Below are 17,987 nucleotides of genomic sequence, written 5' to 3'. Positions count from 1 at the left end.
TGGCTAATACCTTTCACCAGTCACACTCTCATCGGGTTGAAGGTACAGCCAGAATGTAGCAGGGAGAACAAGGCTGATGGCTCATTTAGTGGTGGAGAGGTGATCACCATCTTTGAATGCATCATTTGAAACAAGAAGTAATCAAAGGAAGATCCCTGAATATCCATGTGTCAGGTTGCAGTGCATCCTTCATGCCTTATGAGCTATTTGACTCTAAATGGGATCATAATTGCATGCTGTGTGGAAAAGAATGACCTCAAACTAGTGACTGAGACCATAAACTCTTTGATGCAAACTAGTGGCGCCTTACCTTGCTCCTCTTCTTTCTTTTTCAGCTTGTGCTCATGCAGATATATATGCCAGCGAAAGAAAAATGTAACCGACAAATCTGACATGTGGCATCTTCAGGGCCTGCCTCTATGTGTTTTTGTTTACTTTGTTGACCTTGGACGTGGTGGAGGCTTGGAATATAACGGCAGATGTGCTGAGGTAAACCCTTGAGACGTTATCCATTATTTATTACATATATATGTCCAAGCTATGCACAGAGCTTGCGCCTGCCTGCCCCTGGCAGTTTCTTGGCGCAGGGAAAGATACAGAGCACCTCGCCTGTATGTAACACACTTAATAAGGCTGTAATGAGGTTTCTCGTCCAGTTAATTCCCCACTGCTTATATGGCTGCCTGATGGATATCTTTTTATTTGTTTGTTACAGATTACACCTGCATTGCAACATTTAAAATGTGAATGTTATCATGTGCCTATAAAGATGGTTTCAAATATTGTTTTTTTTTTAATGTAGCTGATACACAGTATATGGTCTAGAGTAGTGATTCCCAAACCCAGTGATTCCCAAACGGGGGTACCCAGGGGTACACAAAGTGCTGTTGGGGGTTTCAAAGACAACAAAATCCATTTTTAAACCGGCATATTAATAGACATACAGGCAAGTTCAGCCAAACATTGCAGTATAGATTTCTTTCAAAAAAGTGAACTGTTGTTGCTCACTAAACATGCTGGTAATTTTTAAACAGGACTGTGAAAAAGTCTAGAGTCAAGCCAGTAATTTGAGTTTGAGGCATAACCTTTTACAGTGCTTCAATATCGTTCCTGTCTTACTCATACATACTTTTAATTTTTCATCTCTTCTCAATCTTATGAAGCCAGTCTTGTGTCCCTTTTTGTGCGCAGAGTTGGATGTTTTGTCACACCTGAGCGTGTACCTCACAACCACAGTTAAAAAAAATCCCAAACTTGACCTCGTACCAGTCCAAAAGTACTTTGGATACTTTGAATGCTCTCATAGAATTTACTGCAGCCTTATTTACAGCTCTGACACACTGAGCCAGCCAATCGATGGATGAGGGGATATGTGGTTTTCATCCAGGATTGGGATCAGTCTGAAAACAGCCTTCAATCTATTCTGATTTATCCTGAGACATGACCCTGAGAGACTCGCTGAGAGGGCTGTAGTAGTTTGGTGTATGGCATCATCATGAGCTCACAAGGAAATATCCTAAACTATATCATAAATTCTGCTGAGGCACCTAACAGATTAATGGATAGAAGAAGGAGAACATATCAGCTGAGGAAGTGTGAGAAGACAATTGATCATTTTTATACTTTATTAATCTGAGAATTTTATTTAGTGGTACAGCAGGTCATCTTTCAAATGGCAAGGTCGACGGTTTGATTCCCGGCTCCGTCTACATGCCAATGTGTCCCTGGGCAAGACACGTTACTCCTGTCAGCTGTGCTGGCAGTGTGGGAATGGGTTAAAGGCAAAAACGTAGAATAATGCAGCTTGGAGTGGTCATCAAGAAAAGAAAAGAAATAAAACAGCAAAGTTAATCTAATTTATCATGTATCCCCATTTGCAAACAGACAGACAGGTGTGTTTGCATCTGTTTGACTGATTATAAATGACTGAGGGAGCCATAATCATTCACCCTGGCATTTTTGCCATACTGTGTTTGTGCATGTGTGTGTTACAATTTCATTGAAATGTAGATGCTCAATGTTACGGCACACCAATATGAACAGAGAGAAATATAAATGATATGCCTGGAGAACTCCTGGAAATATTTCATTTTGAATGAATTATGCACTGTAACTCATTGCATTACCATGATTTTATAATTAGATTAGAAGAATTGCTCAGTAGTGACACATTTTTATTGTAACCAGGAGGTGAAATCACAGACATTTACTGTATTTGTGTAAAATGAAATAACTGTAATTGGATACTCCTGTGACAAAAGTGCTGCTGTAGTTGTTGACTTCCTGAACAGCAGGGGGTGTAGTTTTACTGTCATTATTTGGTGGAGATCTCATTCGAAACTCTGAGGAGAGAGGGGAGGTACAGGAAGAACAACAGAGCTGTGGGAGCTTGTCGTCCATATTGTGTTATACAATACAACAATACAAGGAAGCAACGGAGAAGAACCCTCCTCATATGATTGCTTCAATTACACTAATGTTGACTTACATAGTTATACTTATATTCTCAGTATCCCCTGTGCTTTTTTTTTTTAAATCGCTCGCAGGTATTTCTGCACATTACATCAAAGCATGTGCCTTATGTTTGGATTTCTGTTGAAGCTACAGATGGCAGGCCTTGCATCTAAGGTCTGGTGGTAGCAGTGTAGTGTGTGGATGTTTTTGTTTCTTGGCAAAAGTGTTAATGGAAGTGCAGTTCACGAATGTGGCTTTTCTGCTGTTCCAAAAAAAAAAAAAAAGACAAAATCTGTGAATCGGGTGAATTAAAGGTGACATCGAATGCTTGTATTACTCATATATGTTAGTTATGGAGGTCTACTTACATATATTAACTTGTCAAAAACCTCCTAGTCGCTGCAAACGAGCCGATCAAAATATCTCCTCACTGATGCTCTTGTCAGCCGCGCTGTTTCAGACCAAAATCACACCCCCAGAACATGGACTGTGTTGTGATTGGCCAGCCAACGAGAGCTTTCCCACTGTCCTGTGATTGGCCAGGTACCTGGAAGTGACGTAATAGATAGGCCAGCTCTCAGATACACAGCTCCCCCTCTGGCACGGTGGATGCTCTGCATCTCAGTAGCTACAACGAGAGTAGTTCTTCTTCTTCTGCGGTTGAATGTACGCAACCGGATGTGCCCGCACCAGGAGGCACTACGGTGGTGAGAGGAGTGGTGAGGATTTCTAATGACATCATCAGCATAGGGAAGTGCCGATCCGCTTCGCAGAGCCCAGGAAAACAATAAAACCCTATTTTCTCAGCAGTGGCTGAACTGTTTGTTCTGAAACTTTAGGGTTTCATAAACGAGGTAATGACGCAGATACACACACAAACGCAGCGTTAATTGGAGCTTCCGGTCTATGTCGCCTTTAATAAATATCTGCTCCAAAGCGTCCTTCGCTTTTGTGGAAAAGTGTGGAAACTGTGTCAACACTGAGGTATGGAAAAGTTTCAACTTTGATGTGACAAATACTGCTCTGTAAATCCACTTGTCTCTGCTGGGAATCTGATAAAGCTGCAGTCCTGTGGTAATGTGATTTTAGCACAGATTTCTACGTCACTGTCTTCAGATCACTCGCAGTCTCCAGGCGCTAACAGATTAATGTGGCGTTGCTTTGCACTATGTCAGACACCAACTGTTGTACATCACTGCTGGCGTGTGTAGGGTTTTACCTTAAGGCACGCAGGTCCTACAACTCCACAGGAGAATAATTACAACTGAGCACGTGTACACCAGGGGCACAAGCGTGTGTGCCTGTGTGTGGGTTTGCTATGCTTGTGAGGTCCAGTTACTGAAACACAGCCTTTTTTGTGAGGACATTTCTTGTAGTGAGGACCTTTTGGGTGCTATAGCTTTTGTAGGAGTCTATACTTCATGCTGTATATATTTTAGCATAAGACCTCATAGCAATAGTAAAACACCTTTGCTCTGGAGCTCCCTCTAGAGGACAGAATCTTGTATGACATCAGGAGGGCAATTGTTTTTTTCTGATGATGGGTGTGACTGGTCAATACATTCACAATTCTGCAGTCAATGAGGGAGGGAGAGACCAAAGTTGCAGTGGTTCACAGAGGCCTGTGTCCAGCTATATTATAAAGTAGTATAAAGAGTATTTTATTGGCCTAATAATGTATTTTGTTGCCAGATGGGACTTGAACATTGAGTAGAACATTTTCATTATCTCATTTTAAGCCATATGATAATGAAAGAACTGCAAAAAAGTTATTTCGCCCACCGCTGCGCCATCAGAAGAGATAGGTTGATGCAGGTGTGTGCATGTCAGCCGCTGGAGACACTGGAACACTGGCATCTTCGTCGCCGTCTCCCTCTTCCTCCCTTTCCAGTTAGTAATGAATCATTACATGGAGTAACTCTGAGCTCTGTCTGCTTATGTGTGTAATGTGTGTGTAACCGGATCATGACGTGTGACACTGACACAAATTTATAGATTGTTGAAATGATCTGTAATTTCAGCTCACACAGATAAGTGATGAACATACATGTTTTATCAGAAAAACACCCACAAGATCAATAATCAATGCACATCCAGTTTTTTAAACATCTATATTAATATGAGACCATTTATTTTATTTTTCTCCTACTTTGCTGCCACATTTGCCATTGTTATTCAGGAAGAAGGCGTCAGAGAGGGTGTTTTAGAGTCATTTGAATGTTAATTTTTTTTTATAAATCTGAGAATTTCTTTGTGTTCGTTCTTTTCATGAGACTAAATGAACCTTGTCAGAGTACCAACACACAGACAGTCTAAAGAAAGATGCAGCACTGTGGAGCCACATCCAAGCTTAATTTTGGCAGTAGGCTCAAATAGACTCTAAAGAGACTAGTTTAGCCAGCAGTCTGTTTGTTGAATGCCAGCTGCAATGGGACTTCCTATAACTAGTGCTGCTTCTGCGAGGGTGGACACAAGCTGTCATGCATTCTTCTGAGCTAAACCTGCCCCACCTAAACATTATCCCAGAGTGTGTTTATTAAACATACTCTATAGTACTGTGCAAATGGTTAGGGGTGATGAACTTTCACTCACATCATTCCAATCCAAGTACTAATGATCACAGAATGTGTGCCCTGAGACTTTTACACAGTACTAAATAGCTTACAACATTTCACTGCATTGTAAAATCTGAAAATATACATGAACATAACATGGGTACTCCAACTGAGTCTAAGCCTGATAGTGTTCTGCACTTAGAGTTTGCTTTTGTCTTTGCTTTGTTTGTTTCTGATTATTCTAGATTGAATTTCTTTGTTTAGTGTCTATGAAAGATGCTGTATCAAGAAACGTGCTTTGCTTAAACGTATGACTATGTCCTTAAGAGAGACTCACATTCAGCCCTGTGGGATTCTTGGTGTGCTTGGTGGTTATTATGTGATGTAATAATTCAAGCATGAAAAGCTTAAATGCCGGTTAAATCCTGCATATTAATTGTTGGCTCGACTGATGAATCAGAAGGTGATGATTATGTGCCTTATCAAGCCCCTCTGCTAGCAAAGACTGCATCACAAAAGAAGGTCCAATGTAAACATGAGATCTTCAAAAAGATGCTGAAATAAAAGTGAACAAGATAGGCATTAACACTGCTTAGAAGGTTGAGACACAAGCACCCTAGGACATGATGCAGAGAAGGGCAAAAGGTATGACAAAAATTGCAGTGAAGAAGTGCCAGAAAGGAGAGAAAAGCGAATGGGACATAAGACCTTACTGTATGTCCCAACAATAGATTGCATGTCATTTAGAGTGAAAGCACTAAAAACCCAAGTTTTAAGAGGAAAGCCTTCATAAAATTGACTATGATTACAATGTGACCGTCTTGGAGATGAGACGAGGGGAGTTGGGGAAATTTAGATAAGCTTCAGAGTCCTAATGAGTAATTGCCTTGCAAGTATTATTATATATTCGTCTTGAAAAATTAGCTCTGGAAGCATGGGATTTCTTTCAGGGAAAAAAATGTCTCCCTAGCAAAAACAGAGATCCATTCAACGTGCCATGGGACACACTTTAAGTCATATCTTGATAGGTAAATATGTAAATGAAGAGGATGAGGCAACTGCAAAACGAATGAGACTTCCTTGGGTTAGTGAGGTCAGAATGGGACCACTATATCTCACGATGTGCAAGGAAAAACCTCCACGGAGTCCACGGAAGATGATGTCAGAGAGAAATCCAGTGAAGTTCCTGATTCCAGAGAATGCTAACTGAAAATATCCAGTCTTATCATGTTACTGTGCAGGTGATTAAGGAGTAGATTACTTTAAATTCCTCACATAAGCATTATGACGTACTGCAAATAATGTGTTCTCCCTACTACTATAATTACAATTGTCTGCTGCTACTACTAGAAGTAATAATACTTAGACTAATGATATTATTTCCACCTAAAATAGTACCACTGTTTTCACAGCTGTTACTACAACACAAGTCTAAACTTTTTCAGAGAATTTAGTTTTTTATTCAATCACATCTATTGACTTGAGTACAGTCATTGATTTATTCAATAGAATTGTGGGACAATTATTCACTTCTTAACATAACATTACATACATTTATCTGCCAATTACCAGATTACCAGAGTGACACTTTGGTTTGTTTTCCAGCTGCTCCAGACCTGCTAAGGAACTACACACTAATACACTATAGGAGACTGGCAGGCAATGTCTGAAAATGCTTTGGAATGAATGTTGCACTCCACACTATGATATAAGTGAGTATAGTGCGTGCAATAAAATATGACAGCTCATTTCGTTATGATTTACTTTTTCTGGATAAAACAGCTGTGTTACCCGTTAAAGAATAGTATTGGTACTTGTTAAGTCACATGGAAAAGAGTTTCACTATAAAACACTGAGATCAGGCACTGAAAAAAAGATCTAAAATTTTCTCCACATATTCCAGCTTGGAGCTTCCACTCCAAGTCACCATTTTTTAAACTTATATACTCTATGCAGATCAGTTTGCAGAATGTTCCTTTTTTGCTATATTTTGATTTAGCTGTGCTTTCATGTCGGAGAAAAATCTGGTAGAGAGAATTTTCTTCACTTGCACCCACAGGCAGATCTGCATTGCATAACTTTGTTGTATCATGGGCCAGTGACTCAACTAAAGTAAAACAATTTTGAGACTACTCAACAGTTTGGCAAAATTCACCTGACAGCTGGATTGAAACAGAAAATGTTTAAGAGGAACAAAAATGGTAGATTCACAGGCAATGAGCAGCAAGGCTCAGGCAAAAGAAAAGCATGATTGTAGAAAAAGTGGTCAAGTGTCGGAGCATGTTGACCTACATTTATAGATTTAACTCATTTCAATCCTCAGCACAGGGACTGCAGCAGAGAAGTCTGCCTACTCATCCAGAGTTGCTGCTCTTTGGTTTGTCACATTCGGCCCTGTAGTGGAGAATGGTGTAGCTGCAGGCTTGCAGGCAGCAGTTTCAGGCCTGCAGAATTAGGCCCCTTATTTTTTTGCAACAGCACCACTGAGGGAATTGAATGAACACTAGATTTTTTGGGGGGTTTTCCATTGAGCACATGAGCGTCACCGAAGAAGGACAATTGCATTGTGAGTACTTAGTGAGTTTAGTTTAATTTGTTTAAAATTAGATGCATTTTAGAGAATCCAACTGCAAAATGAACAACATATATAACTTTACCCTAAATATTAACATTAGCTTGCAGCCCTGCAAAATGAACTGTTTTGTATAAAGTTGTTCAGTGAAAACATTGCTCGATTTTGCCAAGCCCAACTCCACACCATGCTCGTCATCACTTTTCTTCTTAGTCTGTTCTTCTGTAGGCTAATGATGGTTGCAGCTTTTAGGCTCATTACCGCCACCTGGATTGAAGTGAGGACTTTTTTTTTTTTTTTCAATAGGCTACTCGCCATATGACTGCATGCACCGAACCGTGACCCCATACCGTGACACCGCGGGACGAATACATATACCGTTACAGCCCTACTTATTAGAATTTTTTTTCTATATCTATAATCTATAATATTCAATATCGTACAGTACCCTATAATTTTGGAGAGGCACTTTTAAATTCAAATAAGTTATTAAAATACGGGTATTAATTTGCAAATGTGTGACCATTATTGGAATGTAGCCCACATCTGGGTTTTAATCATCTGGGTAAGAATATGTGATTAAATATGATGAGGGAGGTTTATTCCAAGAAGGCAAAAGTTCTCTTTTCTCCTTGTTCTTTTCATTGCCACAACCTGGCATGGGTTCAATTAGAATAATGGATTCCACCCTTTATTTAGATGTCAAACTGTTTTGTGCACCAAACATGCTCTGTTGACTTCGATCTTGGTATATTTCCATATAAAAGTGAAGCAGCAAGACGTTCTTGGTCTCTTTTCATCTTCACAAAATACTTGTTGTATTTACTGCCAATCAAATCAAATCAATCCTATCACGTAAAGACTTTCGCCGTGTTTCCTAGCTCACCTTGCCTGGCCACGCCTCGACTCTACAGTTTGGTCAATTTCCATTACAATATAGTACCTCCTCAACAATTGCCGTGACTTTTTTTTATACATAATTGCTGTGCCACAACAAGGTGAGTCGAGTAGCGCTAGTGGAAAGGGGCTTTTATGAAGCACTTTTCTCTGTGCAAAGAGAAGCACCTGGCTCCCATAACCTCCATAATCCTGCCAGCTCTCACAAACATCACATCTGCAACGACCATCACCTCATCTACAGCAACGACCACCGCTGTGACCACCACCATCACATGTGCAGCCATTTCTGTGCAACTCCCCTGGGTGGGCGGATGAAAAGGGTTCATCATCTCAGATCACACAAAACATTTCCTAAAAACTTAAAGCACATGGAGAGGAGAAACAAAGAAACAGACAAAAGGACATAACTGCAAGTTACCAATGTGTAGATCCTGTCAATGACAGGACAGAGGGACAGAGAGAGAGAGAGCTGTTTGTATGCAAAAAAAAATCAATACAGATATGAGCTTCATGTCTGAGTCACTCTTAAGCAGAAAATAAATTGAGAAGATGCAAGTTGGAAAATAGAAATGTGTAATGGTGGCTGACTGGAGACATGCAGAGATAAGGAGACCTTTGAAAGAAAACATCTGATACATTTCTACGACTTTGAATAATGCTAGACATCAACTTTTAAATTGCAAGTGCTTAAGTCCATATTCTTGTTTGTGGATTATAGAGCATGTGAAAACAGAAAATACTGATAGAAAAGACACAACAACATGATCAAGGATAAGTTATCTTGTTCTTTCCTCTAACATGAAGCCAAAAAAAGCCAAACTTAAGCCATTCCCTCACTTAGTACTTGGAATGATACAGCCAAATTTAATTTCTCAAAATCTTGTGTTCAAACTCAAATGTTCAAACACAATTTAAATCAATACACATACTTTAATTTTTCCTGAAAGCTACATCTCAATCATTACAACTTAGTACATAATGAAGTGTCCCATCAACCATGATCCATTATCAACTACAAGAGACACTTCACCAATACAAAGTGTTTTTGGGATGTATGTCAGGCATTTTGAAGAGGGGCTTTTTGTACTGGTTTGTTGGAATCAAATAAACTCCAAGTCCACCGTGAAAACTAAACACAGCAGAAATAATGATTAATTAACACAATAATTACACACACAGCATGTGGAAAACAATGTCTCTTGAAGCAAAACATGAAAATAAAACAAATTACCTCATTGTCTGACAGTGCCATGAAAAGGAAATGCTGGAGGCGTCTTTATTAGTCCTTAATAAACTAAATCTTTTATCTGAACACAGATGTCTCTCCTGGTAAAGTGCTGCAGGTGTGGCTCATGTGAGAGCCACGTAGAAACAACTTATCCTTACTTCCAGATTTCAAAATAAAAGCACCTATAGTAAATAAATAAATGCTACGTATGAGATACAGCAAATGATAATATTAAATGAACATGTTACATATTATCACTGAGTACAATCTGTAGCCATTGTGAACGTTGCATTGATAGATTACAAGTTAGAGAAAAATATACATATTAAGAATAAATCAAACAGGGAAAAAAAAAAGTCCCCGGGGTTGTGTCACCGTGACCCACACACACACACACACACAGGTGAAAGCAATACTCTGCTTGCACTGCTCGGTTGCCTGTGGGGTAAATATGTTTTTGCAATCAGGCTAGTCAATGAAGAAATGAACAATATATCACAGGTTTCATGATTAACTGAGGAGGCTGCAGAATACAATCTCTTATGACCGTGTAAAACCAAATCTTTATAATGATTACTGCTTTGTGAAAGACAAGATGACAGAAACAGTAACCAGAGGAGAATAAAGGACAAAGTTTTCATGAAGCCAATATAATTTACAGACAAGGTCAAAGAGGCAAGAGACAGAGAGCAAGAAGCAGAGAGAGACCAAAAGGTAAAAAAGAAGGAAAAAAAGAAAAAGCAGAGAGCTGTAAGTGATGTAAGGTGTTGAAACCTGATATCTGCTGGAGCAGAGCAGACTGTGTGACTCTGAGGAGACAATGAAAGCCCAGAGCCACCGTTTGTTAGATGATACTCATCCTCTCTCCTGTGGACACCAAGTGGTTTCACATTTATTTCTAGACAAGTCTAAATAAGACGTGGGGGAGGTTGGCTTGAATAACTCACTTGGTAAAGCCGGTCCCAAAACCTGAGGTTACAATCCTCTGGAGCAGCTGGAGGGATTTTCAATTTGGATTTGTGGCCTCTTGCCACTCGTCTACTCTCGAGGTGCATTTAAGTAGGGGTGGCTCAATACCACTTTTTCATGTCAGTCAATCAATCAATAAATCAATCAGACTTAATAGCACTTTTCATATAAATATACATTGAAGCACAAAGAGCTTTAGATGATAAAATCAATTCTTAATTTTACAATTATGAACATTCTGTGCTGCTCTCAGTTTGCATGTGACTCTTTATGGCTTAATTTATTAATCTATAAGATATTAAGTGTTATTGAATTGTATGGGAGTTTGTATTTTTCTTCCCTGAATTTTGCTAACAGCATGAACCCAAATGGTAAATTAAACCCTTCACAATAACATTTAAGCAGATCAATTAGTCAATACGTTCATGACTATGCAATAAGACATTTGCTACTCAATCCTCTAATCAATAATATCTGATCTGTTAACACTGACATGATACTCCCAACTCTATGTGTGTGTCTCTTAATAACATGACCTTCATGTGATACTGCTCTTTGGGCTTTTATTCCTAGATATATCAGAGGTCATGGAAATATACCAGCAAAACATAAAGAGTAAAAACTGCATCTTACTCAATTTTCAATACAGCTATTCTTGATAAATAGTGGTGCCAATGGTGCCAATCCCAGCTGACATGGGAAAGACACCCACGACAGGTCACCAGTCCATTACTGGGCCACATAGAGAAACAGCCATCCACCCTCACATTCACCTATGTGAAATGTGAGTATCCAATTTGCCTAACCCCTAAATCATGTTTTTGGACTGTGGGAGGAACCCGGAGAACCCGTAAAATAACCCCAAAAGCACGGGAAGAACATGCAATCTCAATGCAGAAAGACCCTTGTTGCGACCGGGTAACCTAGTCATTTCTTACCTGAACTTTTCTCATATTAGCAGATACCAGTGAATCGCTATGATACTCATCTTTCAAACAAATGATTTCATTTCTCTAATTGGCTGTGGTGATGTTTGTGTTGCGATAACATGTGACCATGTAAACATGACCTCAAACTATAAAAACAAAGCACACATGAACTCTGTCTCCATTCTCAGCACACAGCTGTCAGTAAGTGTGTGAAAATGAGGATGGAGGAGCAGTGGCGTCATTAGGCCTATTTTAGGGGGGCTAAAGCCCCCCTAAAATATTCTTAAGCCCCCCTAAATAATTTTATGTTCATTTATAAAAAAAAAGATTTTTTTTTTTTTTTTACAAAAAAGTGCTGACAAATTCAATATAATGTGGCGAGAATTTGAGTTTAGATAAATAATCATATAACCAGTTATTATTAACTTAAATGTGATCATAAATCTTAGTTTCCCTTATGGAAGCGGTAGAGAGTCAGAGTCAGTGCGTCGTTATCGAGTCTATTCCACTTGTTCATATAGAGCACGCCCAAATCACTGAAATCCAGTCCACGTTTTCCCTGCAACCTAGCTTGCACTCGGTACCTGGGTACCTGCAGTGTGTGTACCGGGAGCGGAGCACACAGAACCGACTAGAGGAGCATTAGGAGAAGAACGTGAACAAGAATGGATATACGACATTTTTTCAAGAGAGTAAGTATCACTGCTGATAGTAACAATAAGTTAGCTGCAGCCCCCCAGCTAACAGCAGAAAGTCCCACGTAATTGCCAAATGCTCCCTGTTTGACAAATAAAAACCTGGCTTACACACTCTGTAGCCGAGAGCCCCCTGTACAGGAGGCAGCGTGAGATGCGTGCTGTATATCTCTGTGCACGTCTTACCTTTATTGTTTGCGGTCAAAAGTTACATTTCAGCTCCAAAAGAACTCTGCTACTTACAGTAGCTAGCTAGTTAGTCCGAAATGCAATGTGAAGGTCCTGGTTGTTTATAGAGTTAGGTGTGCACTCTTCATATTATCTTTGGGGTGACTTCCTTCTGGAGCATCAGCTCCAGCATCAGATGCACACCGTGAAACAGCTCATTCACGTATGATTATGTGGATAATAATAATAATAATGATAATACGGTAGTAATAATAATAATCACTCCACCACCCCTATTGACCTGTAGGAGTCAGGGCAGAGGAGCAGAGAGAGTGAGAGGGGAGAAACCTCTACTGGAAAGGTGAGTCTAAAGGATTTCACAGGATAGAGTAATTTGTGATGCAGACAGTCCTGGAATTTTATGGAACTCAATATGAATATGAAATATGAAACATTTCAGTCCAAGTGCACCATACAAGACTTATTTAACTTGAGCTTTTATTTAGGAGAGTCAGTGGCGTCATTAGGCCTATGACTGCAGGCCTATCTCAACTTTGCAAGTGTTGCATAATGCTTTTCGCGTATCTTCTATCGACACCCTGAAAAAACGCCCACACCGCTGACATTATCTCTCCTCAACACACACACACACACACACACACCTTGTGCTGCACTTGCGTCACTGTAACATGTTCAAAGAAATGCAGCATGGCCTCCCCTTCCCGACACACATACACAAACAGCAAATAGACGGGTATTAACATCGGTTGTTAAAATCGGCGCAGTTTTACTCATTGGACCGATGCCGATATGTTAAAAAATGACGAACATCGGCCGATACCAATATTAATGCCGATATATCGTGCATCCCTACAAGAGAGTGATGTATAAGCCAAATTAGCCTGGCCCAAATATTTTCAAGAGTACCTTAATATAACTGTAATTTATGTAATTAAGTTATATTTTTTCAGGGCTTAAAATTACAACCATTTTAGTCACATATGTGCCCAAAATATATTCTGTGTGACTTCAAAATATTTGGGAGTAAACAATTATTGTGTTGTGAGTGAAAGTCATGGCATTCACAGTCTTGCAGTCATGTCAATTGAAAAAGAGGAGCTTCAGCACCTAAATCACAATAGAGTGATAGACGCCTTTGCCACCCTTAAAAACAGACGACATTCTTTGATGCTTCCACCCACCAAGTAGCTGCCAATTGTAGCCATGTTATTTTAAAATGGTGTACTTTCTGAGAACACAGTGCTCTTTTTTTTGCATACAGTTTTGGCTAATACATGTGGGCTCTTAATGAATAAGAAGCATTGGTTAAATACGGCACTGTAACTATGTGGATTTTTTTCTTTTTGTTGTTGTTGTTAATGCTGTAAACATACAGTACTTCCTGTGTTTGTTGTTGTACTGTGTTAAAAATGTAATGGTGGCCTAAAACATTTGCACAGTAAAGTATCTCTGTTAAATCTGTCCAAAACGTGCCATTTCTCAGTTTTTGTTAGCTGTTTGTGAAATTAAACGTTCGCTCACATTCTGTGCATCTCCTGGGGGCTAAGCCCCCCCTGTCCTTAAAACCTAGTGACGCCCCTGTGGAGGAGAAAATTGTGGAGACATCAAAGCGGCACAAAGTGCCTTCATCACTCACAGCGCTTCAGGGATGGAAAAATGGAAGGCTAGCAAAGACAACAAGAGCAAGAGGGAAGATGTGTCATGGCAGCGATCAATCCTGAAATCCAATAAGCAGCGGTCTTTCCTGAGCGATGACTGTGAGGGTCATGCCACCATAACAGAGAACATTTATTTATATCAGAGCTCTTCATGGCTGAGAAAGTCTAAATTTATTTTCCAGCTTATGAGAGTCTGTCTATTCCAACACAGCAAAAACATTTTGCCAAAGCAAACGGGAAACAGTTAGATTAGGTTTCATTTAGTTTTAATTTGACCAGTTCTCAAACTTTATTTGGGGACCCACTTTCTAAAAATGGCTAAATAATGTGACCCAATTCACAATACTAATTGCAACAAGAGAAAATGTGAGCATATTACAATGATTTTGATTTTTTTGTAGTGCCAGATATGATACCTACTTCTACAAGAGGTTATGTTTGATACATGAACCACAAAGTATACCACTCATAAGTATGTTTGAAATGATTGAATTTATTGTTGTGTCAAAAGCATGCAGCTAACAGTGCTAACAATTGTTCCACAGCAGTATGTGGAGCTACAGTATATACCAGCAAAATATCCTGGCATTATCCTCCGGCATTATCCTGGAGGATAATGCCAGGATTTTCAATAACAGTAAATTGTGAATATGCAAGAAGCACAAGTAGACAGGCTAGTAAAGTGAGACAGCTTGCATACAGTTGGACTATGACTGGAAACACCAGGATGTGCCCACAAAAAGAGTGATTCTACACAAAGATTGGGATCCACTGCTTAATATCAACCTGGACGCTCAAGTAGGACTGCACGATGTGATTTTGGCTTCTCACGAATAAACAAATATGATCATCCAATACTGAAAATGCATGTTCCACCAATAGAACACAAAGCAAACTAAGCACTCCCATAAAAGACTAATGCCTGATTATGTGTCTGCATGTGCCAATCACAGTTGCTGCTATTCCTACAACATTCAGCTTCATGTTTCCTGGATGATTAATGTGAGGTTAAAAGACCAGCATCACAATATTGATGTCTGTAGAAACAAAAATCTGAGGTTATGCACAGCAGAAGGTGAACAGCTCACTCGCTGTGTGTGTGTGTTCTTGTATGGGAATCTTTGTGAGGACCAAAAACCATATAAACCATAGAGAGAGGACATTTTGGCTTGTCCTCATGTTCTGTCACACCTTTAAAGGGCTTGTTGGGGGTTAAGACCTGGTTTCAGGGTTACAATTGGGTTTAGGTTAGGGCTGTGGGGTCGGGGTTAGTTAGCCAGACTTCCCCTTGTGGTACTTTGTCCCTCACGATGAACAATTTGGTTGGCTAGACTCCCTGACGAAGGGAACGTGCTGCGCTGGGGGTCAGCAGACCGAGTTTATGTTCCATACAACCCCGGAGTCAGCAGATTCAAAAGCCGGGCAATTATCTGCATCGGGCAAGAAAGGTTCAGTGAACTTCAACATGATCCGAAGCAGCGTCTCAACCCAAGTAAGAGTTCTGTTTCAACTTTTCATGTGATATCACACCAATTTTGTAACACAGACTTTGTGTTTTCAGGCCAACCAAGACCTATCGGAGAAGGAGAGGAGGCAGGTGGCGAAACAGATGTGACAGACCCGAGTACCATGGAGTGATTCTACATGTCACTGCCGGACAAAGTGATGGGGTATGAGACAAGAAAGTTGTCGATGCAGGCCCTGAGAGAGAGCTGTTGCGAACCCTGCTCCAGAGTTGTGGTGGTGGTGATGACTCAGCCTAACGGATGACTCTGAAATGAGCTCATATCATGAGGAACCAGGGGATGATAATAATGTTTTGGTAATTCTACAATTCCTTTGAGGGCCATTGAAATTCCAAACTGGAGTTTTTAAACCCAACTTCAGCAACAGTAAGATGCATTTGTGATTTTTTTTTTTTGACTGTTGAAGTTGACTCTTAATGGAATGTTGTTTTAGCCCCAAAGATAGCCCTCAGAATTCTGCCTTACTGATGGCAATAGAAGTCAATGACATTTGCAGTTTTAGTTGTCAGCAGAAGCACATGTTCATGCTTGACCGCAGTCACTGATATTCTAAGCTCACAGGTACAACTTCACAACATGAAGTATTGGCTATTGGATTTTATTTCCTGCTGGCTCAGTACCAGCACTGGGGCTGGTGCCATTTTCCTCCAGCTAGTCAAATAGCTCCTGCTTGTATCTGTGACAGAGGCTGAGAAAATGAGTTTTTTTTTGAAAATCCTCAGTTCGTATTTTGTTTTAGAAGATATGAGGACAGATTAGGTCTGAATAAGACAAATGAGTACTATACTTTGCAAATAGAGTCATACGTATTGTACTTAAAAGACATACATTTGTCTTTAAAGTGTGTAGAGATGGAAAAAGAGCCACATGGTTACATTAATGTGCCAGGAAATTAATTGTCTGCAACACATACATCATTTTTGGGTTGGTGTGAGATTTTTTTCTCTTCTTCCCCAGAACAGAAGGTCATTAATACGGATTAATGTTCTTTCTTTGAGAGACACCAGTGTTCCTCTCTCTCCATTTCAGCTTTCACAAAGGATGAGAGGAGCGCCTGGGATTGGTCATTACTGTAATAGATTCTGTATCCCTCCAACTAATAATAAACTCAGTCTTGTGCCCACAATGTGCCCAGCTGTGTTTGACTGTGCCTGCGGAGATTTGTATTTGCATCTGTGCCCTATTTCAGGAAAACAGAGCCCAGTAGCTCGTTGAAATATGAGTTTTGAAGAGGCACAGCTACCAAATTACAGATCAATTATGGGAAAAAGATATTCCAATTAATCACTTTTTGAGCAGATATATATAGAATTTAAACATCTCCTTCTGTGCAATTGACAGCAACATATTTTCCTTAAGCACACATTTTAGATTTGTAATAATATAACTTAGTAACTGATAATGTATTTCGTAAATAAATAATTGCAAAGCCTAGGTTTCAAAATATTAAATTTTAACAATAGAAAAAAGTACATTTATGCCTTGATGTAAGCAGTTAGTCAGAAATCCTCCATACACAGCATTTGGGGATGACAAGAAAGTTTATGTCGCCTAATAATTCATGTTGCAAGTAAATCAAATGCTTGTAAACTAAAAACAGCACTCCCTGTTGACTGTAATTTGGCCTAATGTCCTCCTGATACTGCTGCCTGTGATTATATTTATGTCACTTCACTTCACTTGAATCTTTGTTTTCCTCCTTTTTCACTTCAGATGTAATTTCATATGACCCCAGGTGCTCACAGTGCAAATAATTATAGACACAGAGAAAACATAGTCACAGGAAATGAGAAATACGAAACATTCATCACAGAATAAAGCAAATCATGACAATAAATGCAGTCATAGCAGTAAAAGTAAAGTGCGGTCATGTCTGCCAGTCAATTGTGTGACCATTGATTTTCATCACACGGTAGGTGCTTGAAATCATTACTTCAATACAACCCTTGAAATTACAGAAGTCCACTCATTCATTTTCAGGAATGTATGTGACTATGTACTGAATGTGCACACTGAAAGTGCATCATGATGTGACTTTGCCCTCAGGATCACGACTAAGAAAGTCTCAGTGTGCTGTGACACAGCGTTGTGTCCTCATCTGAAGTCAAACCAAAGCAAACAGGGGAAATGTGTTGACATCAAGGACAATTTGCTGTGCCCTGGAGAGACAAAGCACACATTTGCTGCAAACTAAGTGATTAGTCAGACTCTGTGGCTGTCAAATGAAATTGCATTCACTTACATTAGTTGATGACTGTATTAGGACATGCATAGTCAAATGTGCTGTCAATGAAGAATTTAAACTCAAAACA

The sequence above is a fragment of the Solea solea genome, chromosome 7, assembly GCF_958295425.1.
Source record: "Solea solea chromosome 7, fSolSol10.1, whole genome shotgun sequence".
Classification (NCBI taxonomy): domain Eukaryota; kingdom Metazoa; phylum Chordata; class Actinopteri; order Pleuronectiformes; family Soleidae; genus Solea; species Solea solea.
The sequence above is the reverse complement of the archived record's forward strand: the minus strand, read 5'-3'. Positions refer to the sequence as shown.